The sequence below is a fragment of the Cyprinus carpio genome, chromosome A22, assembly GCF_018340385.1.
Source record: "Cyprinus carpio isolate SPL01 chromosome A22, ASM1834038v1, whole genome shotgun sequence".
NCBI lineage: Eukaryota > Metazoa > Chordata > Actinopteri > Cypriniformes > Cyprinidae > Cyprinus > Cyprinus carpio.
In genome coordinates this window covers 20,830,633-20,856,797 of record NC_056593.1, presented here as the reverse complement: position 1 = coordinate 20,856,797, position 26,165 = coordinate 20,830,633, and positions in this window count along the sequence as shown.

Genomic DNA, 26,165 nt, shown 5'->3' with positions numbered 1-26,165 from the left:
TGCAATTCAGTTCGCCAGGCGTCCCGCCAAGTTCAGCGGCATCCGTTTCACTGCAGTGAAGGCAGCCGATGCTCTTGTCTTGCGTGCGGAGATCGCAGTCCTACTGGCGAAGGATGCGATAGAGCCGGTCCCTCCAGCCAATATGAGGACAGGGTTTTACAGCCCTTACTTCATTGTATCCAAGAAAGGCAGTGGGTTATGGCCAATCTTGGACTTGCAAGTCTTGAACCAGGCTCTTCATCGGTTACCGTTCAAGATGTTGATGCAGAAACGCATCTTTGGGTGCGTCCGTCCCCGAGATTGGTTTGCAGCAATTGACCTGAAGGACACGTACTTTCATGTGTCAATCCTTCCATGCCACAGACCTTTTCTGTGGTTTGCATTCACAGGACGGGCATATCAATACAAGGTCCTGACCTTCGTGCTGTCCCTGTCCCCCCGTCTCTTAACGAAAGTCACGGAGGTGGTTCTTGTTCCCCCCAGAGAGCAGGGTGTTCGCATACTCAACTATCTTGATGATTGGCTTATACTAGCAAAGTCTCGGGATCAGTTGTGCGAGCACAGGGACCTGGTGCTCCAGCACCTCAGCCTGTTGGGTCTTCGGGTCAACTGGGAAAAAAGCAAACTCTCCGCGATGCAGAGGATCTCTTTTCTTGGTATGGAGTTGGATTCGGTCGCACAGACAGCACGTCTCACAGAGGAACGTGCGCGGTCAGTGCTGACCTGCTTGAATTTGTTCAAGGGCAGGACGGTGGTCCCACTGATACTATTTCAGAGGCTCCTGGCAGCTGCAGTGGCACTTACACTGCTAGGGCTATTGCATATGAGACTGCTTCAGTACTGTTTCCAGGCAGAGTCACAAGGTGGGTTCGAAGCGCGGCACTCACCGTGTCCAAGTTACACTGGCCTGTCACCAAACCTTCACCCCATGGTCAGATCTTACATTTTTCCGGGCAGGAGTGCCTCTGCATCAGGTCTTCAGGCATGCTGTGGTTTACACGGATGCCTCCACCACTGGCTGGGGAGCCACATACAATGGGCACACAGTGTCGGGGGTATGGACGGGCCCCCTTCTGCACTGGCATAACAATTGCCTAGAGTTGTTAGCAGTGTGCCTTGCCTTGAACCATCTCAAAAGGCACTTAGGAGGCAAGCGCGTGCTGGTCCGAATGGACAATACAGCGACCGTTGCGTACATCAAGCGACAAGGTAGTCTGTGCTCCCATCGCATGTTGCAACTCGCCTGCCACCTTTGGAGTCAGAAGGTTCTGAGGTCACTTCATGCCATTCACATTCCGGGCCCGCTCACATTTCAGAACTGCTTAGGTAGACCTGTTTGGCTTTCCAGAGACCTCTCACTGCCAGCTGTGCTACTCCCTGACCGAGGGAACACTCGGCATGGACGCACTGGCACACAGCTGGCCACGGTGCCTGCGCAAGTATGCGTTTCCCCCAGTGAGACTTCTCGCACAGACACTTTGCAAGGTTAGGGAGGACGAGGAGCAGGTCTTGCTTGTGGTGCCGTATTGGCCCACTTGGACCTGGTTCCCCGAACTAGTGCTCCTTGCGACAGCTCCTCCCTGGCGGATTCCTCTGAGGAAGGATCTACTGACTCAGAGACGGGGACTATGGCACCCGTGCTGGTCCTTGGACAGGACGCAGAGGTTCTTGGTAACCTACCCCAAGAGGTAGTGGACACCATCACTTTGGCCCATTGAAGCCTTTGCACTCAGTCAAGCTAAAGTTTCTTTCATTGAAAACTCTGCTCCTGCTTGCACTGGCCTCCATCAAGAGGGTAGGGGACCTGTACACATATTTGGTCGACGATTCATGCCTAGAGTTTGGGCTGGCTGATTCCCAGGTAATCCTGAGGCCCCGGCCCAGCTACGTGCCTAAGGTTCCCACTACTCCCTTCAGGGATCAGGTGGTGAGCCAGCAAGTGCTGCCCCCGGAGGAGGCAGACCCATCCCTAGCTTTGCTCAGACCCGTCCGAGCCCTGAGATGCTAAGTAGACCGGACACAAAGCTTTAGGACCTCAGACCAGCTCTTTGTCTGTTACGGAGCCTGGCAGAAGGGGAAGGCCGTTTCTAAGCAGAGGATGGCCCACTGGATTGTGTATGCCATCACCCTAGCTTATCATGCACAGGGTGTGCCCTGCCTGCTCAGGTTCCGAGCTCACTCTACTAAGATTGTTGCATCCTCCTATGCACTGGATCGTGGTGCCTCGCTGACAGATATTTGTAGAGCTACGGGCTGGGCGACCCCCGACACGTTCACTAGATGCTATAACCTTCATCTGGAGCCGGTATCCTCCTGTGTTCTCACCTCAAACGGGTAGTGGCACTGAGAGGCCCAGGTTAGTTTCGGCTTGCTAAAACTACTCCAGAGTGTCCGTACTGTAGCTCCTCCATCCCCTCGGCAGCCAGATGCGGTGGAACATCCGGCGCCAGGCCTTCACTCAATGAATCCTTGAGAACCGGTAGAAGGCTGGATTCCATATGTGAGACCTAAATGGATCCCATAGCCGGTGTTTCCCCGGCAGACTTCTGCCATTCCAAGAGGGTTGCGATCACCTCCAATTTTCCATATGCCCCTAAACGGATGTTCATATGTGTATTTGCTCCCAAGACCTCCTTCAGGAAGTATGGGACTTCAGTACCGTCCCTGTTCCAAGTGGAATGGGGGTCGTCATCTGGTTCATCTGGTCGTTCAAAATGATGTTGAGAGTGACTGACTGAAAGGGAATGTCTCGGTTACGTATGGTAACCCTTGTTCCCTGAAGGAGGGAATGGAGACGTCACGTCCAGTCACCACAGCTGCTGTACCACCGCTAAACGGCCAGGTCATCAGATCGGCTCCTCAGTGAAAACCTGGTATGCATTGCACCTGCTGCCTTTTTATACTCACACTGTGATCAGCTGCAGCCGGATTCAATAATTGCATGCCAATGTGTATTGGATCGTTTAGTTTACACTCTAAGTAGATTGGTCTATCGAAGTGATATCCCAATTCATCGGTCATCCAATGTGATGTCTCCCTTCAGGGAACGAGGGTTACCATACGTAATCAAGATGCTTTTCCTGTATGTCCCGCCTTTCTGAAACACGTTGATTTTTACAAAGCTCATTGGTCTGAAAAGCGAGGTGTATGCTGATTGGCCAGCTATCCAGTGCGTTGTGATTGGCCGAATGTCTCAAGTGTGTGACAGAAATGTTACGCCTCATAAAATACTGTGATGCCGTCTCCCAGCAGTACGAGACTCAGTCCAGCTGCTCTGCTCGTGCACATCCCATCATCGGTTTTCTTTTAGCAGTTCAGTCAATGTACTGTTAGAAGTAACTGAATAACTTGGGACATTGGTTTATTTCGCGTTAGAGGGAGTGTAAGGCATGTTTATAAACTGAACAACTTAAGTAATTTGTGGATTAGTGCATACTGGAGACATGAACCGTTTCAAACGATTCAGTTCAATTTAGTGAACTGGTTCGACCGGTTCACTAAGAAGATCTGGTTTAATAGAACGATTCATTCGCGATCTAGACATCACTAGACGAGACAAAACCAATAAAACCCATTACAAACGAGGCATAAAACCCCATACAAACGAGTGGGGACATAATTACTGATTATAATGACTTATACTGTCTTTTTATGCATTGCTTTGCATATCGCGCTGCGTAAACTTAAAACTATGTCTGCTTGTGATCGGAGAAACAACAAACAACAAACCTACTCTACACTGCTTAAAACTCACATTTGAATCATCAGTGGCAAATTCTTTAAATATAAAAAAAATGTACTTAAAGGCTGTGAGTGAGAATAGGCAGACTGTCCTTGCAAAGTTGAAACTGCCCCACTTTATAGAAACAACATTTGTGTTACAGACGCATTGTAGGCTAGTCTGCATGTTCAGGAAATGGTCCTCATCCTCCATAAAATGCGCAGCACACATCTGAATATTTGGGTTGAACTGTTCTGGAACAGTGTTGTAAATACAACTTAATCACTGATTTCTAGTTGTGTCCTCTTTTGTAAGGCCAAACAAAGTAGTTTCGCTTTCACAACGAAACACACAGAAACTCCACAACATGGTGACTGCAGCAACAACGAGAATAAAAGTTACGCCTTCTTTCTTTGCGTGAACATTTGGGCGGTGTTATGAAAATCACCCCACATCCTGACGTAGACATGTGGGGGTGTTAGAATGAGCCGTTTTAGGAGGGCGTGGTTGACTCTTAATTTTTATAAAGAACATCTCTTTGGATTTGAGACTGTAGTCTTTGCAACTTTACAGATCTTCTTTATGCACCAAGAACTTGTAACACTCCAAAGAGAAAGGAAAAATTTAAATCGCATCATATGACCACAGCAAATTTGCATGATCAACTGAAACAATATCACATTCCCACTCACAAATTGAAATGATTGGGTTTCACCTGTAAATATTTGCTGAAAAGTGGTAAATGTGATGGCTCCTTTGCAATTAGGGGTCACATCACTAATGTTAAGTATGAGCATTAGAAACAGTGATTCTTGTCTGAGCAAACACCGCTTATGAACTCTGTTTCTACAGGAAGCTCTCAGTTTCCACTGTGTTATAAGGTGGCTTGAGAAACACACTTTGGGAAGTGGAATTACAGTTTAATTAATGTTTAGCTTGAAGCTGGAGCTCTAGGAGGGGGTTTGTCTACATGGCCTGGCATTTTCCCACAATGCTATGTAAGTCTGTGTGGTGTTTGTGTGAGAAACAGAGAGGAAAATAGTTTCACAGCACCTGGATACTTTCTCTGCTCTGTCATTAACAACCACTGAGCCCGGCCCAGTCAGCATATGCATTTTTGTGTAGTTGCACAAATGTATGTGTGTGTGTGTGTGTGCATCCTTGTTTATTTGAAAACTTCTAAAAATCATTGGACTGGATTGTTTTTTTTTTTTTTTTTGGCGAATGAAAAATCAGCTGAAAAATTCCAGTAGACTTACACGGAAGGAGGAACCCAAGTCATATCAACCCAGTCTCGTGCAAAAACAACTATTTTACAAGGTGGTGATTAGGGTTGCAAAGGGCCAGAAAATATCCAGCAAATTTCCAGAAAGTTTCTAAAAAGTCTTGGCAAGGTTCTGGAAATTGACTAGAAATGTCCCACTCCTTTGCAATCCTAGTGGTGGTTTTGTATGCATAAGCATGATTTAAATAAAATGAATATTTTTTTTTATGTATTTATTTATTTTTATGTAAAACGTAAGCATGAAAGCCCATCCCTAACACTGTTCCTAAACATAATGTCACAGGGAAATAAGCACATCATACAAAAACATACAAATGAGACTGTAAAAATTCTTATGAATTAGCCACCAATTCTTTAAAACATAAAATAGATGGTTATATTTATGACAAGAAAGGCTCTTCTGACTTGGGCCAATAAGAAACGACTTAGCAACCTAGAATAACCTAGAAACTGCACTGAAATAATAAAAATATTAATGTAAAATAATAATAATAACAATAATAATAATAATAATAATAAAAATAAATTGAGACATTTGCTCATTTCCATTCACTTTTTTTTTTTCTATTGACAACCATACTTAGGGTTAAACATCTGAAAGTACAGATTTACTTTTTGTCTGTTGGATAAAATCAGGGCAAAAATCAGGGCAAAATATCCACAGACATGTGGTGTTCCCAGCCATTCCTATAGGCAAGACTCTTAGAGCTATGGGAAAACATGGAAATTTTTGTTTGCGCTACACATTAAAATATTTCACTGACGATGTACATCTCTGAAATGACTGCGTACTTTCCCTAAATGGGGCGTTGCAAGAGTTCAAAAGAGGTTACATTTAATTCTTAATGCTCTGCCAGATCCTTTTGTTGATCTTTATGATTTGATTCTTTCTCTCTCTCTCATTATCATCGTCGATGTTGATCTTTCCATGACTCCATGCTCCATGTTTCACTGCAGTGAGTGTGTCTTGGAAGCGTCGCCTAGGTTTCATGTTCAAAGTCCTCCATTGCTCATATTCACAGTGTTGAAGGAGCCGTGTTGGCCTTAGATGAACGGCCGGTGATCATCTGCTATGTGTATTACAGTCTTGGAGGTATGTAGATTTTGCACACATAAAACACATGAAAGAATGCAGACTGACTAACCTGTTTTTATACAATCCAAAAAGTCCCAGAATTAATATCTCTAAGGGGCCGTTCATAAAGGATGCATTTGTGCTCATTTTAATTGTTGGTCTATTATATAGACATGTTCTGCACTGCAAAAAAAAAAGACAAATTTGTTTACATTTAAATTTTGTTTAATTAATGTTTTAATTAGTGTTTTTTTTTTTGTTGTTGTTGTTATTTTATATAGTATCGATTATATATATATATATATATATATATATATATATATATAAAATTTAGACAATCTTCACGTTTGGCCCATCGAGCTGAGGGTTTCATTGGTATAATTTCCGTTTGTAAGAATAGCGAGAGTGCGATAAAAGATCAGGGCGACTCACGGTGGGAGATAAATCAGAAAATGAGCTTGAATTGTCGAGTGGATGAGAGCAAACAATAATTTTCTCTGTTAGCCTTTGAAACCATTTGAAAAGAGAACAATGTTTTCAGCTGGGCTTCATCTAAGGTACAGTGTTTCAAAGCCAACGCTTTTGGAAAGTGGGGCGGGAGACAAACAAACATTCGCTCGAAATAGCTTATCCGTGATGATCATATCAGCGATGATTGATCACTGTTTATTTTTAATTCTGCATTAAAACTTATAGTTAGTGTTTTGAAATCTATAATTTGACTCAACATCCTTTTACTTGCAGGGCATAATGATATCCCATTTTATGCTTCTCATAAATGAGCCATTTGTCTCACAGTTTGTCTATTTTCTTTTCTGTAGAATAATAGTTTAAGAGCCAGTTTCGGCTCTGAGTGAGTGTGTCTTAACGGTAATTGAATCAGGCTTTATTTTCCAGGAATTTAATCAAGTGATTATCTCCAGCAAAAAAGAAAAGAACATCAATCCTAACAATGAATGCTTTTTTTTTTTTTTTTTTTTTGTCTTTTTAATAAAGTTTAAAGAATAAAGTTGCTGCTTTGTTTGGCTAATAGACCCTGAAGTAATCACTTTGACCTGGGATTGAAATGTTTTGTTCACTCCTCTCCATGTAAACCTACAAAATTAAACAGACATTTTGGATGTACTCAATGAATACTGTTTTTGATGGTTATCAAACCAACTGCCAGCTGCTGCTTCTTAATATCTGCCAGTTTTCATCCAAAGTGAACCCATAAGAATCATCATTTGATTAAGTTTTAATACGTAGTTTAAGTTTGGTGTGTTTATTTGTTTAACCCCTGTTTTAGCTCATCGTGACCCAGGCGCCGGATTCAACCACAGTGCATGTGCCTTTAATTCTTTTCCACTCATCATTCCCATAATCACTCATTTATAACTTAGAGATTGGCAGTGTTGTCCACTCCCACACAAGGGAGGTAGAGAAATCTTTTAGGATATTGTGTGCTTGCAAGCTCCCGTAAGATATAGATCTAATTGAACTTGCTGTTTGTCATGAAATTTTTTAACACAAAAGTTCCCACTTTTTTTTAAGAACGACTTTTGCAGTTCAGGATTACGGGACAAAAATTGTAAACATTTTTAAAGAAATGGTACCTACAAAGGCAGCATCTAGCAGATAGCTGAGCGTGACCAGAAAACTTCATATTCACTACAGAAATTTATATAACTAAATATGATTAACCTTCATGACTAGATTTACAAAAATTATTTAAAAAAAAGAAAAATCTAACTTAATAATAAATAATATGATGAATTGTCAAAAATATTTATTAAGAACTTTACTGATTTTTAAAAATCCCTATCATGAATTACCCAAGTTATGAGAAAGTATTTTATTATTATTATTATTATTATTATTATTATTTATTTATTTTTTTACTATTTTTAAATTTAAGTATTTAAAAATCTTAAAAGTTCTAAAGAATCTTAAAGGTTCTTAAAAGTACATTATACAACTTTTTTTTTTTTTTTTCAAAATTGATATAATGATATAAATAATATAATCACGATTCCACCTTCCAAAGATTGTTTTCTTCTTCTTATCCTAAATCACTATGGTAAGCCTATAGTAAGTGTTTATATTCAGACTATTTTAGACCTGTTGGGACGCCAACAGATGCTGAGTAGCCCAGTATCTGCATGACTTGACTTGACATATCTATATTCAGAGAGAAGTAGCTCTGGCTACAATGCTAAAAATGCATTAGTAAATTCTAAGATTAACTGAGATAAATAAATGCTGTAGAGGTATTATTCATTGTTAGTTCATGTTGACTAACATGTTAACAAATGAAACCTTAATTTAAAGTATTACTTTTCATTCTCAAGAACATTTTTTATGAAACCGGCCCTCGATACTGTATGTCTTGGTCCAACGTTTCACCTGTTTTTCATATCTGTTTTTCATTCACCTGTTTTTCATGTCCTGTTTTTCATATCTTATGATTCATTATCTTATTCATGCATTACCTAATTCCTTCACTGAAAATCCTGTTTCAAATACTGTGTCACATCATGGAAGTAAAATGACTTGTAAATACCTTAATGTGAAACAGTGTTACCTCATATTGATGTAATAATAATAATAATAATAATAATAATAATAATAATAATAATGACAATAAAACACTGTCCCTTTAATTAGCTTCGGTGTAGTTAGTGTTTTGTTAGTAGTTTGTAGTTTAACTAATTACATTTCAATATTGACTGTAGCTATAAATGCTTTTATTTGTGTAGTTTGTAGTTGGAGAAGTTACAGTTTCAAAGTAGCTTACCCAACACTGTTTTGCAGTAATTACAGACTAAATTAGCTTTGCCCAAAACATGCAAATAGGTTGTTGTGCAATCTGTAAAATGTCAGAATTTTCATCATACCACAAAGACTGACTCATTTACTGCATTTACACACTCTGGCATCTTGGCTGCTTAGCGATCTGATGGCAAGATCTGTTTTAGTGGTTGGATTAGATTATAATCTAAAATTAGAATAGGTGAGGTGTGTGGTGTATTAGTTTTTTTTCTTTATGATTTGATTTATGGTGATACATTTCCATTTTTTTTATTTATTTTTTTACTGGATCAGAGCGCAAACACGAGTAAACAAGCTTATAAAGGCTCAAATGAGGAATAATTTAGTGTTCTTTGTGATAGTTTCAACATGTTATAGCTACATTGATTGAGTTAGCTTCCAGGCACAGACATAATGTGTGCAGCTTCTAATGAAAAAAATATACTAAAAATCAAGAATTTTTGAGACTGAAATATTCTGTTTTGTTCTGTTCTGTTCTATCCTGCTCTATTCTATTCTATTCTATTCTATTCTATTCTATTCTATTCTTTAATTTTATATTAGATGTGTGTGAAATTGATTTGAGCAAGTTATTGTCAAAACACGTAATAGATTTTTATTTATTTATTTTATTATTATTATTATTATTATTATTATTATTATTATTTAAAAACTGGTAAAAGAAATCTATTAGATCTATTAAAAATAAACAAAACAAAACAAAACAAAACAAAACAGAACAAAAAAGATAAATTACACAATTAAGTTAATTTAAAAATATTAATACATTTTCCTTTTTTTGTCTATTATTGCTTTATATTACCTATGGTTTAAGGCTTGAAATTACATTAATCTTTGACATTATAAATCAAATAATCTAACATAAAATCATCTACTATAGCATAAATAAAGTGAAATGTATGATTCATATGTTGCTTTGCTACACAAATATTGTATTCTATTAAGCACAATTATTATTGTTTAAATTTAAAATTATATTTAAAAAATATAATTCATTTTTTAGTTTTTTTTTTTTAAGAATTGTTTGTTTTTTTTTTTTTTTTTTTAGTATTGCTTTATTTTTAACCCTTTGGTTTTAAGTTAGATGTGTATACAAAAAAAAAAATTTTGACATTCATTTTATAAATAAACATGATGATATATATATATAATATATATAGATATAATATATATATATATATATATAATATATATATGTACGCATATATATATATTCTGATAGATAGATCAGATAGATATAACGTAAATGAACCGAGTTTATTTTTTGAAGCCAGATGGTAATAGTTCCCACATCTGCCAGCAGGGTTTACTGGATTATGCTAATTAACCTAACCTTGAATACTTAGTTTTGCTAACTTCTGCCATTTTGCAAACTTCAGGCAAATCCCCTCTATCCTGCCAAAATCAGATCCCTTGGCCCGGACACTCAAAATGATTGACGGGCAGAGTCTATTTCTAAATGACTACTTTTCTGATTGGCTAAAAAGAACATGCTACTACCCTGATGTTTTTTTTTTTTTTTTTTTTTTTGGTGTGAGTGTTTTCAGAGCCTTGGGCTGTCACAAATACAGCTGTAATTCCTCCCAACAGTTATTTCAGTCATTTCTGTCAGGTAATATAGACATTTTGTGCTCGTTAAAAAAGTTGCTTACAGCACCTTTAACGTAATCCATATTTGCTTCAACAAAACTCGAACGCGCATCAATTTAGAGGTACCTGACATAACCAGAAAACACAACCACATGCCTGTAATTATAGCGAATTCATAAACCTTCCCTCAAACTCAGACGTGCCAAGACATGCAAGTCTACAGTTCTCACGCTATGAGACTAATTAATTCAATATTGCAACTGGGAGATTACAGTCTTTTTTGCGCGTGACAGTGCGGTGTGGAAGGCGCTGCTTTGATCTGCATATCTGTCCACTCTTTTTGACTCTTGCACAGACTTAATGGAACATTTTGCTTCCGTGTGTGCTGTCATCTATCAGCAACCAAATTACAAAACAACCAGCCACAGGATAAACTAGTTTACCGCACCTCTCACCTCATCTCGTCTGAATCGGCATTGTTAGTCCTCTTCAGCTCATGTCATCTTTGATTGTGGTACTTTCTGCTTTTGCTGTGTTTTTTTTTTTTGTAGTTGGGAGGCTGGGGAAGATACAGGTTGAGAAAATCATCAAAACCCCCGCAGTAAAAAGGAGGAAAATGCAAAAACTCATGCTAAAATATGGGTATTAATTGTATTGATAGCTTTGTCAAAGGATTGTAATTGTAAAATTGCTCAAAAATGATGTTTTCCAAGTGTAAAAAATTTAAATAAGTTGGTTTCAGGTTTGATAATATTTCTTTATCCTGTAAAATATTACACTACCAACCAAAAGTTTAGAATTTTTTTTTTTTTTTTTTTTTTTGTAAAGTATACTTCAGTCCACTACTATTCAAAAGTTTGGTAGTGTTAATACTTTTCAGCATTAAATTGATCAAAAGTGACAGTAAAGGTATTTATAATGTTACAAAATATTTCTACTTCAAATAAATGCTTTTCTTTTGAACTTTCTAGTAATCAAAGAATCCTGGTAAAAAAAAAAAAAAAAATCAACATTGATTATAATCATAAATATTTACTGAGCAGCAAATCAGCATATTAGAATGATATCTGAAGGATCGTGTGACACTGGAGACTGGAGTAATGATGCTGAAAATTCAGGAATACATTTTATTAAAAAAAAAAATAAACATACTGTAGAAAACACTTCTACTTTTATTTTATACATATATTTATTTATATCTTTATATTTATTATTATTTTAATCTAGAATATAATTCTCCCCTTGGGATTGTACTTTTTGACAATCTGAACTAACCATAGTGTACATATTATTGTCATTTTGTTTTTCAATTCAATTCAATTCAATTCAAGTAATTCAGTCCAATTATATTGCAAGTTTTTTTTCAAGGGTTGTACCATTTGACAATCTGAACTTACAGTACCTTGCATTTTCATTAAGAAACGCCCAAATACATTATTTATATTATTTATTTGTTTGATTTTATTAGTCTTGTATATGTATTTACTTATTTGTGTTATGCTTTTAATCAGGAAGATTTTTAGGGTTATGCCATTTGACAATTTGAACTTACCTTGCATTTTTATTTTGAAAATTTCCAAATATATAATGAAAATTAATGAACATACAGTTATATGGTGTTTTAGTGGCCCTTTCTGTGAAATTAAGTAAAGTTTTATGGTTTTCTTCACAAATTGACAACAAAATAGCCTCCTGTAAGTTGGTTATAACACAACCAACTTTTTTATAAAAAAAAAATAAAAATAAAAAATCATTATCATCATCACTAAAATCCACTTGCAATTTCACATATAAAGTACTTTTTAAATTTATTTCAGTTTTGATTTCTAAGCCCATTACAAGTTCACTGATGCTGTTCAGACTCAAAGCAAAGTCAAGTGAAGAACGCTTACTGTAGCATCTGTCCTTGCATTCAGTATGAGAACAAAAATGGATTTTATAATAATGTATTCAGTTTAATTGCATAATTGTCCTGCTTGCAATGTCACAAAAGTGTAAAGATTCATTATAAATACATAATATCATGCAGAATTACTTGAGACACAAAAGTGTGGTGTAACCCAAACAATAGTCTAGTTTTTTGAAAATTTGTATCTCAGAGTTCTTTAGGATTCCATTATAAGTTCTGCTCAAATGGGATTCAGGAGTGAAGCAACTTTTCTTTTCTGAAATACTGCATTGCTTCTAAAACATCTTCAGTTTTAATTTGCATTAACTGCTCCTGTCTAGTGAAGAGCAATGCCTAAAGCTGTGTACTAAATTTTTCAAGTGAATCTGGATCTATGACTAAGACGTTTGGGAGAAAAACAACACTGAGGCAGGAAACTATCATCTGTGAATAACTCACCCAGGAAACAATGGCACAGTTAAGCTGACCACGCATATCAAAATTAAATTGATGCCTCTAGTCTTCTTAATCTCACATTAATGTGGGATCTTTGTTGGTACTCTCATACTAAAATTTGGTTCGAGTGCTTGCTTCAGAGTTAATGATGTAAGTGTCCTCGAAATGCTAAAAATGGCACCAGTCTAATGCTTGTTCCTCACTGGATGGCATAAGATCAATTCTATTCTATACCATTTTTTTTTTTTTTTTTTTTTTTTTTATTATTTTTTTTTATTTTTTTATTTTTTTTTATTTTTTTATTCTCTCTCTTCTCAGGATGACACAGGTTGCGAGTATACTGTATGCTGCATGCTGGTGCAAAATGACAGTGTGTGAAAAAAGATAAGTTTGAAAGATAAAATGGAGCAGTTTTTATACAAAATAACGGAGGTACTGTATGAATTCCACAATAGCTGTAAACTGCAATATAGCATTCATTTACATATTTGCAGGTTGTATAGTACTGTCCAACTTTTCTTTCTTTCTTTCTTTCTTTCTTTCTTTCTTTCTTTCTTTCTTTCTTTCTCTTATTTTAATGTGTGATGTTCGGTATCTCTAAAATTGGGAGAAAAGTTCAAAAATCATTTGACAAAAAGTGTCACAGGTTCAAAAAATCTAAAATAAATAAAAAAAAGTTAATCTACTTTTTTTACAACAAAGTCAGATATTTCATATTTTTGACTTGAAAGCCTCAAAAAATATTAAGGTTAACCCAATTTTAATCTGTACTTTAAGGACCAATTGCCCTATTAACTTGCAATTGTCACGTAATTATTTTCATATTTTTGATTTATTAAAGCCTCACAAACAAAATATTAATGCCTTATTCTGCCATATTCACAAAAATATTAAGGTTACCAATTTAGGTGATACTATCAATTAGTAAGGTGTAACAGTACCTAATTGTACCTAATTTTTTTGTTTGTTAAGTTAACAAGGAAGGTAATTAGGAATTTGTTCAGGCAAAACTCACGATTCTAAAGTGAATATGTAAATCTTTTCCCTATTAAAAGTGATTACCAAAATAATTATAATCATTTTAATAAGAATCATATAATAGGGGTGTATATAATATGATTATATATATATAAATATATTATATATATATATATAATTTATTATGGATTTAAATATTTTTTTTTTTATATAAAAGAAATAGAGCTTCACACTATTCGATGCAAAAAGATTTCCATTACATGCATCAGCAGCGCACAAATAAACAAGGAATATCTTTGTCATGGGATGCGTATTTCTAGGTTTCCCAGTCTTGGGAAGTTCTCATGAGAATGGATACTGAATGTTCCAAGTTAATGAAATAATAAAGGCCTGGCCTTATCTGTGCCCCAGTGAGATACCAAAGCTGAAAGTCTTTTTTCTTAACAAGATTAACAGGGCATCTCCATACCGCATAGCAGTAACCTTGACTTGGGTTATTCTCCACTTTTTCATGAGCTCAATAGCCAAAACATTTCATTATATGATTTTAATCAAATATCAAATGTCAAATATAACCGCTTTTGCACATTGTATTATAATAAAACACTTTGGATAAATACATCTGCTAAATGCATAAATTATTTTATTATGTTATTTTAATTTATTTAGTAATACATGGAAAAATCTTAGCAACCCAGAGAAAACAATGTTTTAATCATTTTTTTTTTTTTTTGCAGTTCTGTAGAGATTCTAGCTGTCAAATTAGGCACACATTCCTGCCTCAGATATGTAAATGAAAACAGCTGTTGTTCTTTCTGTGTACATTTCTCTGACACAGACAATTAATCACTCTTAAGCAGCGCATCTGTCTTCAAAGGTGCTACCTTCACCTTATCTTTTCACTGTAATGGCCTGCAGCATGTCAAAAAGCCATATTCATCTTCAGTCCACAGATCGGATCTTTATGACTGATTGATAGATGTGCTAGAAATAAGAGATGGATATAACAAGGTCTTTGTTTGGGGTTTAGAAGTAGTCGTCTTCACAATCCCGAAACAACCTCCATTAAGTACATTAAGTCCAAGTCCATTAATGAAAAAAGTTGTTGGAAAACTACTTGACAGATGTTGACCAGAAGGTGTCTGGTATTTTTTGAGTTTATCTCCTTGTTTAAACAGATAAACCCCAATCCAGTCCCTCTCCAAAGCCAAATAAGGAGGGATATTGAGTGTCCTATCATTCAAGGGAGAAGTTCTTAAGTATTGCCAAAGACAAGGTTCATTCCTATTAGAAGCTGTTTGGCTTGGCTCTGTTTTAAGTTCAGTCAGTCAAGCCAACAAGTACATCCGTGCACCGCACCTCCCTGTACCTGTCGAAAACATCTCACACTATCCATTAGAGAGTCATCACAAATTGCGAACTTTGCAAAGGGAGCTGTCTTAAATTCTGCACATCGAATACAATTTTGAAGACGAATAAACTCTCGAAAGTCAGATTTTATATAAAGTAATGGAATTTGATATTTGTGTTCATACTTTTTTTCTCTGCAGACCAGCCTTGGGGAAGCTGTTCTGAGCCTATAGTTTGTTAAACTACATGCTGCTCATAATTTAAAGTTAAAGTACAGTGGAATATAATGTATAGGTCAAATTTGTGAAAGGTTGCGCAGAGTTTATCTTTCCTCGATGGCAAATAAATCAAATTGCCTCTTACAAGAGTAATTTATGTGTCCCTGTTGGTGAATAAAGCGATGCTCCCTTTTGCATCCGTAACATTACCAGCTGGAGTTGCCGTCTTTGGAAGAAATGGTTCCAGAACAACATCAAGTATTAATCACACCATGTCCTTTCCCTGACACCATTCCAAATGCCTTGTTGTTCACTTAGCGCATAACACTCAGTTGCTACGCTGAGCCATCTATCCTTTTGAGAGGAAAGTAATCTGACTTATGTTTGTATAGCATTTGATGGGGTCTAAGCAAAGGCAGCCTGCCATTTTATGTATGCTTTTACACCTAAACAAGGATGAAAAGCAATTTATACTGCAAAAGCTAAACTATATCCCCATAATGTCTGCACATTTTCCTACTCAGAGATAAGTTACCTTGTAAAGAGGTACAGCTATACAACCATGAGAATGAGTCCTTTCAAGTGATGACAGATAGCTATCTAGGTACTCCAAAAGATAGAGCCAGAACAATTTACGTGTTGTGTTTGGAAGAGGCTTCTGTCATTGGAATACCAAGTGCATTATTCATTCACGGCACCAATAATAATATGGCAGGTTCCACATGTTTGAACATATAAAAAGGTTGCAATCTGAACGAAACCGCTTTACTGAGTTTCACAAAGAACTTTTATTTTCTAGCTTTTTAGATCATTATCATGTACTGGGACTTAAAACTCAGCATGAAATGTTGTTTGCAAACCCATTTTCAGTAATCTAATTTAATCTTATCCATCGGATGGTGAAAAGTGGTTGGAGGTGATGATTTCATGTTGACTTTATGCGCATAGCTTCAAGAAAACCATGAAATCTAACACAACCATAATCTCTCCAATGTTCTTGCAAAGGTTTGGGGATATGGATCAGGATTTTTGGAGGGAAACTGATTGTAGTTCATATGAATATATAAAGCTTCAAAGCAGAGTTTTGTTTTGTTTTTGTTTGTTTGTTAAAAATGAACAAAAATAAATTATTATTAAATTATTTCAGTTTCATAACTATTGACAATGAGAAATAAAGACCAAAATAAAATAAATAAATATATAAAGGTAAAATAGCGTTTACTTATTTATTCTAATGGTACATAGAAAAAAAAATAAACTACCAACTTAACTCAAACTCTGTCCAAATACAATAATCACTACAGACCAACCAAGGAGCCAAAACAGCACTCATCACTATCTGAGCTAGTTGGAAGTGAATATGGTGTTGTCCAGCGGTGAGATGTTTTCATTTCAGATGAATGGCTGTAGATTACGCTGGTAAACTGGATGTTGCAAGACATCAAAATTCCACCCGTAGTTGCTTTCATCAGAACATCTTCTCCTCGACTCATACTTGTTGTTTGATTCAAGGTGATACGAAACATACATGCATTACTGCATTACGTCTGTTTCAGATTCATATCAGCCCACACATTTCTCTCTGTTTCTTTCTTAAAAAAAATAAATAAATAAAATGTCACATGCAGCGTGATGTTTCCCCAATCTTCACCTAAGCTACATCCCTTCACCAAAAAAATTAAATAGTCCAATAATAATAAAATTTTTTAATGTTTATTTAATGTGTATATTTATGTTTTAAACTGAACATAATGACAACAACTTCTTTAATGGCATTTTTATAATATTTTACAAAAAAATATATTTTATACATATATATAATTATATATATATATATATATATATATATATATATATATATATATATATATATATATATATATATAATATATATATATATATACACCCACACACACACACACACACACACACACACACATACATATACATATATACATATATTTCTTAATATATAAAATTCTTAATTTTTGCATCTACAGTTTTGAAAACAACATGACAGTGAGTAAATGCTGACAGGACTTTAAGAGGAATATAGCTGAAAGAATATAGCTGCCATCCAATTGTTTTGAAGTGAATTTCTAAGATCGTAATATTCACAAAAAGGTCCTCCAACAGAAATAACGTAGTTCTATTTTTAGGACGATGGTGTCATCGTTAAATATGTTACTGTCATAGCCGCCAAACTCATACACTTGCTGTTATGATGACAAAGGCTGTTTGCATAATAACAGAGACAGACAAAGTAATAAGTGAAGAATTATGGCATGCATGTGAGCGAACAGATCAAATATTAACTCTGGGACTTTCTATGTATGACTGCGCACTACAGGCCAGAAATAAACTTGAAAGTGTGTCAGTCAAGCAGAAAGGTGACGAGATAAAAGGAACTGGTAAAGAAAGACAGGAACGGCCTGAGAGAGAGACAGGAAAAATTAGTAAATTTGCTATTGTACTGTCTAAAGCCATACATCTCCCCCGAGACCCGTCTCTCCTGCTAGACTGACAACAGAAACGAAAAGAAGTTGGGAGAACTTGAAAAGTAATCACATACCGGAAAGGTCTAGACTTTCTAGAGAAAAAAGTGGCGCTGTACTGTATTGTTACTCATAGAAAGATTTATGGGTGAATCATGAATTCGCCATTATATACAGATAGCTAGTTCTTTGAAATACTGGCCTGTCCAGTGAGTTCTGAGGTCATTTACACAGCATTGTAACAATGCAATGCAGGATGAATCATTGATTCAGGCTTTTGTTTTGTCTGCAGCTGAACAGCTCAATGGTGATTCACCTCTTACCTCAATGACTTCATGAACTGAAATCTTTTAACTGAAACTACGTCTGGATGCTTGTGACTAAATTCAGGTAGGTGTTCACATATAGTAAGTGTCACTTTATTTTATGACACTTCAGTGAAGACCTCTGGGAATGTGAGGTGACAGTGAATGATGGAGTATGCGACCAGTCAAACAGCTTGTAGACTTAATAAAAGTGTGATGAAAGAAATGGAAGTTCTTCTATTATCGTTTATTTAACTTAGAGTCCGAGTCGTTCCAAACCTGTATGACTAACTTTCTTACGTGAAACACAAAAGGAGACGTTTTGCAGGATGTTCTTGCTGCTCTTTTTTCATACAACAAAAGTGAATGGAGACTTATGTTGATGAGCTCAAAAATAATACAAAGAAGCATCATAAATATACTATAAATGTAGTCTACATCACTGTTGTGCTACTGTACAGTATATTCCTAGTGTTCTGAACTCGAAAACTTTGTGATGAGCAGACTGCAATTTAAGTGTTTTTCGCTGGAAATCTGGCGTAAATCACCCTAAGCTCTCCTAGTTTGAGACACTTGTGTTTGGTTAAAAAAAAAGTGCATGCAAGATTTTTGTTCAACAGTGGAAGCAAAATTTTCACAGTCAAATTATGTGAAATAATTTGAATACACAATATTAAAATTATTGGCAGTACCAATAAGCCAGTAAATATTTTCATGTTATATCCATTTTATATTTGATAGATGGCAGGCAGAAAGCTATATAATTAAAATGATACAGTCAAATGTATTTAAAGTATCTATTATATTTTATTGCATAAATAAATGAAAAATAGCATCTGTTTGTCTAAGAAGTAAAACTATTTATTTTAAATGCTAGTGAATTTAAGCATCAGAATGTTCAAAGTTGTCTGATCTTTAATAATGTTCTCATAAATTAGCACAAAAACGTTATTCATGAAACATTTTATTCTGAAACATTTTAGTTGGACGTTCTCCTAATGTTTCAAATGTTACTACTTGTTTCAGAAAATCCAGAGAACGTTTAACATTCTCATCATGTTTGTAAAATCATAAAATGGAACCCTTAATGTTCGTATGACCAAGAAAAGTAATGTTTTTAAAATATTACAGCATACTTTTGTTAGCTGGGACAGTATTGTTATGTAGTATAATAATAATAATAATAATAATAATAATAATAGTTTGATATTTGTAAAAGACTACATTTAAAGTGTTAATAAAGTATTTTTTTATTTTTTATTTTACATATTAACTAGAACTCCAATATATCATAATCTAATATACAATATTGACTCCAATTTAAGACAGGTTCATGATTAAAATACCAATGAGAATACTGCTTGAAACTCTGCATTTACATGGTCGTTCCAGGTAAACGTTTATGATCTGATCTCATGAGATGGATGTTAAACCAAATGCAAACAGAGCCGATGAGCTCAGAGAGTTCATTTCCTGTTATGGCTGACTGTTCACAAGCGGTCATAGTCGTGTATTAACAGATCCAAAACCTGCTTGATGTTTAATGTTGTGTGTCTGGTGATTAGCTATGCTGTCATAACCTGAGGCAGATGAGGGAATAATGGCAGTTTATGATAGCACTCTTGACAGATCAAGCATGACTTACAGCTCTAGGTAGGCATAGCCACTGAGACTCAAGCCAAAGCATACAGGTAAGGCACGCAAATGCAGATCTGAAATCTGTCAAGAGCCGTCACTGTCAGACACAACAAGAGTCTAGAATAGATCTTGGTGTGAAACAACAGGTTCTGTGCCAGTTGTTTTTCAATCAAATAACCTGTCCCTTTTTTGTCTTGTTTTTTTTGACCTTGTTTGGTCCATTTTGTAAAACTTCTTTTTTACAAAATAATTAATACTAATTATAGTATTATTAATAATAATCAATTCAAAATATTAATAAATAATAAAAATATGCAATGTGCAGGCATTTCTGTATTAAAATTAGTTTTGATATTTTTATAAATAAAATGTTTAACATGTATTTATTAAAAAAATAAGGTAAATATTTTTATTCAGTTAGTTTTTGTGATTTTCTTTTACATTATATTTTAGCTAAACTTTTATTGAATACTGTACACTTAAAAAAAAAAAAAGTGTAGGAAATTTCATAAATAATTACAAAGAAATGTATGGAAGCCCATTTCCGCCACAGTTGAGAACAAATATGATTCTGTAAGTCATATTAATGAGAAACTTTCTCATAATTATGACTTAGTATCTCGTTATATTGAGAAATTTTTTTTGTAATAATGACTTAGTTTCTCATAATAATGAGAAACTTTCTCGTAATTGTTACGAGAAAGTTTCTCATTATTATGACTTACGGAATCATATTTTTTCTTATCTGTGGCGGAAACGGGCTTCCATAGAAATGGCAAGTAACACACTTAAAATTTAACTTAAAAAGTGAGGAATTATTTTAAATTAAATTCATTGTTAACATTTCAATACTAAACTTAGCCTTTATTTAAAAAGTCTTTGAGACAGTTTTTTTTCATGATACATGTAAATTCCCAAAAACTTCCTTTTTTTTCTTCTTCTTGTTCTTTCTTTCCCTACGTAAGAAACACACATGCATTATTTTAACATTAAACATGTCACTTTCACTTTCACTTTTTTTGTTTTGAATATTACGTAGTGAATATTTATGCTCAAAAATGACAATTACACTGAAATCCAAGTGTGCTGATGATCATTATTTAGTAAAACTTTTCTCACTTCAGGCTTTTGAAAGATTTTCAACTAATTGGTGTCAACAAAGTGAGCATTCTGCTGTTTACTTTAAATCCCTGGTGCTCAGGTAAACTGAAAATAATGAAGGCCATGCGCTATGCTTTTCCACTCTCTCCAACTTCAGTCTGGATTTGGACAGCAAACCACAAAGCAGCGCTCAGCTGACAGCTAGTTAGCTGCCCTGCAACACTCAGAGCTCATTTATGGCTTACCGTGCTCCTCTGTTGTGGAAGTTTTCTCTTCCGTAAACTAGAACTTTTCCATTCTCTGCTTTTGGATTAAAGTTTGCGCCTTTGTTATTAATGTAAAGAGACAAAAAAATAAAAAAAAATAAAACACGTTTCCCTCTTTTAGTCATGCTACGCTTTTTAAGTTTAGCTGAAATTTGAAGTTTTAGAATTAACCGTACAATTTACCTCCTGTAGTTAAACTCTTAATTACATCTTCCACAGCTAATTAAAGGTTGTTAAAAGCAGAGTAGATAATTAGTAATTAGTAAAAGATCTGAGAACTGGTTGAGTGGCCAGATTTGCAGAGTGGTACAGAGATGTTTGATGTGCTTTCATGTCATTTGTCTTTTAACACTTAAACAGTCTACATTACAGCATAAAACGTCATATAATTTGAATTATTATAAAATAATTAAATGTATTACTTATAATAAGTATTTTTGAAGTGTTTTTTTTTTTTGTTTTTGTTTTTTTTAGGTAGGTAAGGAGACAATTCAGATTTTTCCTTGAAAGCAATGCCACAGCAGAGTCTGGGGGTGGGGGTGGGTTGGATTTGTTAGTAACAGCGGCACTAACTTAAATTTTTCCCCACCGGTTTTTTTTTTTTTTTTTTTTTTTTTTTTTTTTTAAGTTGCCAGCTGGCACCAACATAAACAAAAGCAACATTTTGAGTCAAAAGATGATATTTTTTTTTTTTTTTTTTGTCAAAGACTATGTCTGTCTTGGATTCAGAATGATGATCAAACATAGTTATATATCTTTTTGTGAGTTCGACATTTCATTTGGTAACAGTTTTGACTTAGATGTTGCTTGATTTTGTGTGTGTAAGCAGTGTTTCTATTTCTTGTTTCTGCTTCTTCTTCACTTGGTTTTGGGTCTGGAGATTCTGTACTGTTACAGAAAATGCATAATAGCGCCCCCTACCATATGACAGTGAAAACACAGATTGGGGGAAAATTCCGTCAATGGCCGGGAAAGTAAACTGTTTTTTATCATTGTAAATGTAGTCACATTAGTGAAATTTCACAGACTAATGTTTATTTTCAATAGTATAGAGATGTAAGAAGTACAGGTCACACAGAAGTCACTTTCAAACCAGACAACTTTTTGATGGTCAACTGGAAGCCTCTTTCCACCAAAAGTAAAAATACTTTTTTTTCTTTACATCTCACAATTCTGTTATTTCCACCACAGAATCAAAAAATAAAATAAAATAAAAAATAAATAAATAATAATAATAATAATAATAATAATAAAGGTAATTATGGCTTTTTATCTCACAAGTTTCTTCTCAGAACTGCAATTGTGAGTTCGCACAATTGTGAGTTAACATCTTACAATTCTTTTTCTCAGAATTGTACGTTTACTTCCATAGAAAACACTATATTGCTGATCTCTTAGCCTTTTTATTTTTACTAAGAAAAGGTAGTTAGTTAAGCTAGCCTAGCTATTTCAAACGCTGAGTTTGTCGTTTGCTAAGTTACAGTTTCAAGTCACTAGAGCAATGAAAGAGCAATTTTTAAATGCTACTTTGGAATTAAAGCAGATTTAAGAACCACACAGTTAGATATGTGGATACAAAGAAACAGGAGAGATGTGAGACGAGTAAATTTAGCCAATACACACTCTCACGGCAATGCACATTACCAGAAATGGCTTCTTCATAGAGTCAGCTCCTAAAAATGTCCATCTCTCCACAGGAGCAGTGTCTTTACTCGACAGAATGGAGCTGTCATTTACAAAGCGTTAGCCCAGCAAAGAAATTACCTGTCACCATTGTTCAGTGTCTACCTACCTTCTCTCTTTTCTTGTCGTTTCTATGACGACCACCTTCTCCGAGCCGGGGTGCCTTCACATTAGCGCCTACATATTTGCAAACAAGCTTGATCCTTTGCTTTACAATCATTGTAAATGGACAGTACTGTATGCTCACAGAGTTTTAAACAGTAAACAGAAGTACATTTACTGCTGCTAATAAGGGTATAGTTTCAGCTGTAACAGTTTCTTAACATAACAGCTGCCATTTACCATTTTCCTGGAATTTAAGTACAGCACATAGCACATGAATGGGGAAAGTCTAAAATATAAAATCCAACAAGTAATTCAAATTTGCAGCGTAACCCAATAGCAATATAAATGTTGCCTCTTCATCTTAAATCATGCTAAAGATATGCTAACTCATGGTATGCTAAATCATGCTAACTCGTAATAACAACTTTCAGAGGATTCCCACTTGTACCACCTGACTGTTGCGATGCTGTTCTGAAACACTTAAAATGGCAGCAGCTTCAGCAGTAAAATCTAGTTATTTTGTTATATATTTATGTAATAATTCCTAGAATTGACTGTTAATGCCTTATTAGTGCAAGAATAATTAGAGAACAAATAATTGATTAAATTATAAATTAACAAATTAATGAATACAGTTTAATGTAGCACAGAGTTGATGAAGTGTCGAATGTCAAGCTAAGTTTAAAGACATTTGCATAATGATTGTTACTTGTTGTATTGTGGTTTTGTCTGTTGATTACTCAAATTACACATTTATTTTAGTGTTAAGTGTGTTGCCATAGAAACCTGTGTGAAAAAAAAGAATTTCACTTTAGCATACTTTTAAAAAGAATATTTATTATGAAAATAATATACTTAAAAATATTATACTTAAGTGTGAACTGAACGTAATTTTTCAAACAATTAAATGCAGACTATTTGCAATTAAATTAAAATATCTTGTAGTTTAGATTAATGTTAAATGCAAATAATTAGACTTAATAAAAGTTTTTTTTTTGATCCACCTAAGTAGTACTTAAGTACATCTGTATTTGAAATTTAAAAATTACAATCACTAAAACAAAGTTCATTTCATTAGTATGTCATGTATTTAAACATACTGTACTTGTAGTTACCCATTTGTATGCTACAGTGCACACTTTTTTTTTTGACAAGGGAAAGCATAATTTCAAGGATTTTAACAGCTTTGAGAACAATGTCCCAAGTCGTCATCTAATAAAATACTTAATAATATACTTAGTACTATACTTTTAATCTAGAATTCCCTATCAACCACTCACAAAACCAGAATAAAATGCATAGAAATTTTGCAACCACCCACAATGTCCTAACACTGGATTCAGCACGCACTTACTGTACAGTTGTTTCAGAACGTATATCTATCTATCTATCTATCTATCTATGTGTGTGTGTGTGTATATATATATATATAATATATATATATTATATATATATGATATATAATAGTATATATATATATATATATATATATATATATAATTTACTATGTAGTTTTCAACTACAGTCAAACAAATGATTGACGGTTCATTGAAATAACCTATAAAAAGTCACTTTTTCATTTTGGGCAAGGAATCATCTGCCAAGAAGATACAGATTCAACATTACGTAAACATAAGCAGCAGATTCTCACTGTAAAAGCCTCTGAGATGGGAGCCAGTGAATGAGGCCAGAGATGAGAAAGACTGCCTTATACTGATCAAAGTCCAGGAAGGGAAGGAGAGATAGAGTGAAAGACAGAGGACGTCTCTGAGAAAAGGGGCAGTGATCAAAGCTGGAGATGAATGCAATGCAGCAAACTGGGAAATGAAGGAAGAAGAAGTGAAGGGAAACTCCAGCACCTTTCAGATTCGCTGAACTTGACTGTTGTGTGTGCATTCTGGCTTCATTATTTCCCACTTATAATTTTTCAGAGGCTGACTGAAAGTGAGTGTGATAAGAGATGATGGGAGGGATTGGTAATGTTGCCTACTGCCTGGTTTGTTGCCGAGACCATGAAGATAATGTTGAGGAACTGTCATGTGATCAAACAGCCATGGCACATGGCCCTGTGACCTCATCTACGCTTCAGATTCGCTAATGAGCTGAACACAACTGTGGGGAATAATCGGAAAGTTTGCCTTGCCATGTGGTAATGGAGCATTTCATCAGCCCTTGCTCCTGTAGTTTGGGACTTGAGGGATTCAAGGAAGTCCAGATGAACAAGATCTTTTTTTCTATATGGGTATTGCTTCCACTACGGGGACTTTTGGCCCTGTGGACTTTTTTTTTTTTAACCTTTTTTTCTAAACACACTTTTCACACTCCCCTTAGGCTTATGTGTCCACTAACAATGTCCAACGGTGGACATACTGTACATCCTTCACACCTTTTGACTATATCCCAAATTATGTATTGTTTTTAGCATGATTTTGAAAACTATACACACATACTGTACTGTACAATATAATATAATATAATATAATATAATATTTTTTAGCATGATTTTGAAAACTATACACACATATATAATATAATATAATATAATATAATATATAATCACACTATTTGCTTTAAGTTTATATGCAACAAAATGCCTATGCAAAAATTCATTTTGATTAAATGTGTATGTATCTTAATTAACACACACAACACACACACACACACACACACCACACACACACACACACACATTTGTCATATTAAATATTTAAATGTTTTTAGTTTGGCTAATTGTTTTTTTTTTGATCATAATTAGAAACCTACTTCATATTTTTATAATGCATGTATTTTTAGTTATTTATTTATTTAAAACAATTCTTCTGTATGGGGGAAAAAAGCAATAATAAATGATGATAATAAGTTAAGTTTTAAAAGTAATAATTTTATTATAGTTAATCATGTTTTTTAAAATAATAATGTGTGATTATTTGTAGAAATAAATAGTTTACCATTTTTGAAACGGATAACTAAGTGCAATGATTTTTTTATTGTTACACTACAAGCAATTTTAGACCAGACAAACACCACAATGTTCAAATGTTTCCAAATTTCATGTGAAAATTTGCACCAAAAACAATTTTCTATATAAAGTGTTAACGTTTTTTTTGAAGAAACATCTAAATCCCTGGTGTATAATTCATGTTATACAAGCAGGTCAAACCAGTTAAGTTACTTTAACCATCCAAACCAGTTCAAACCAG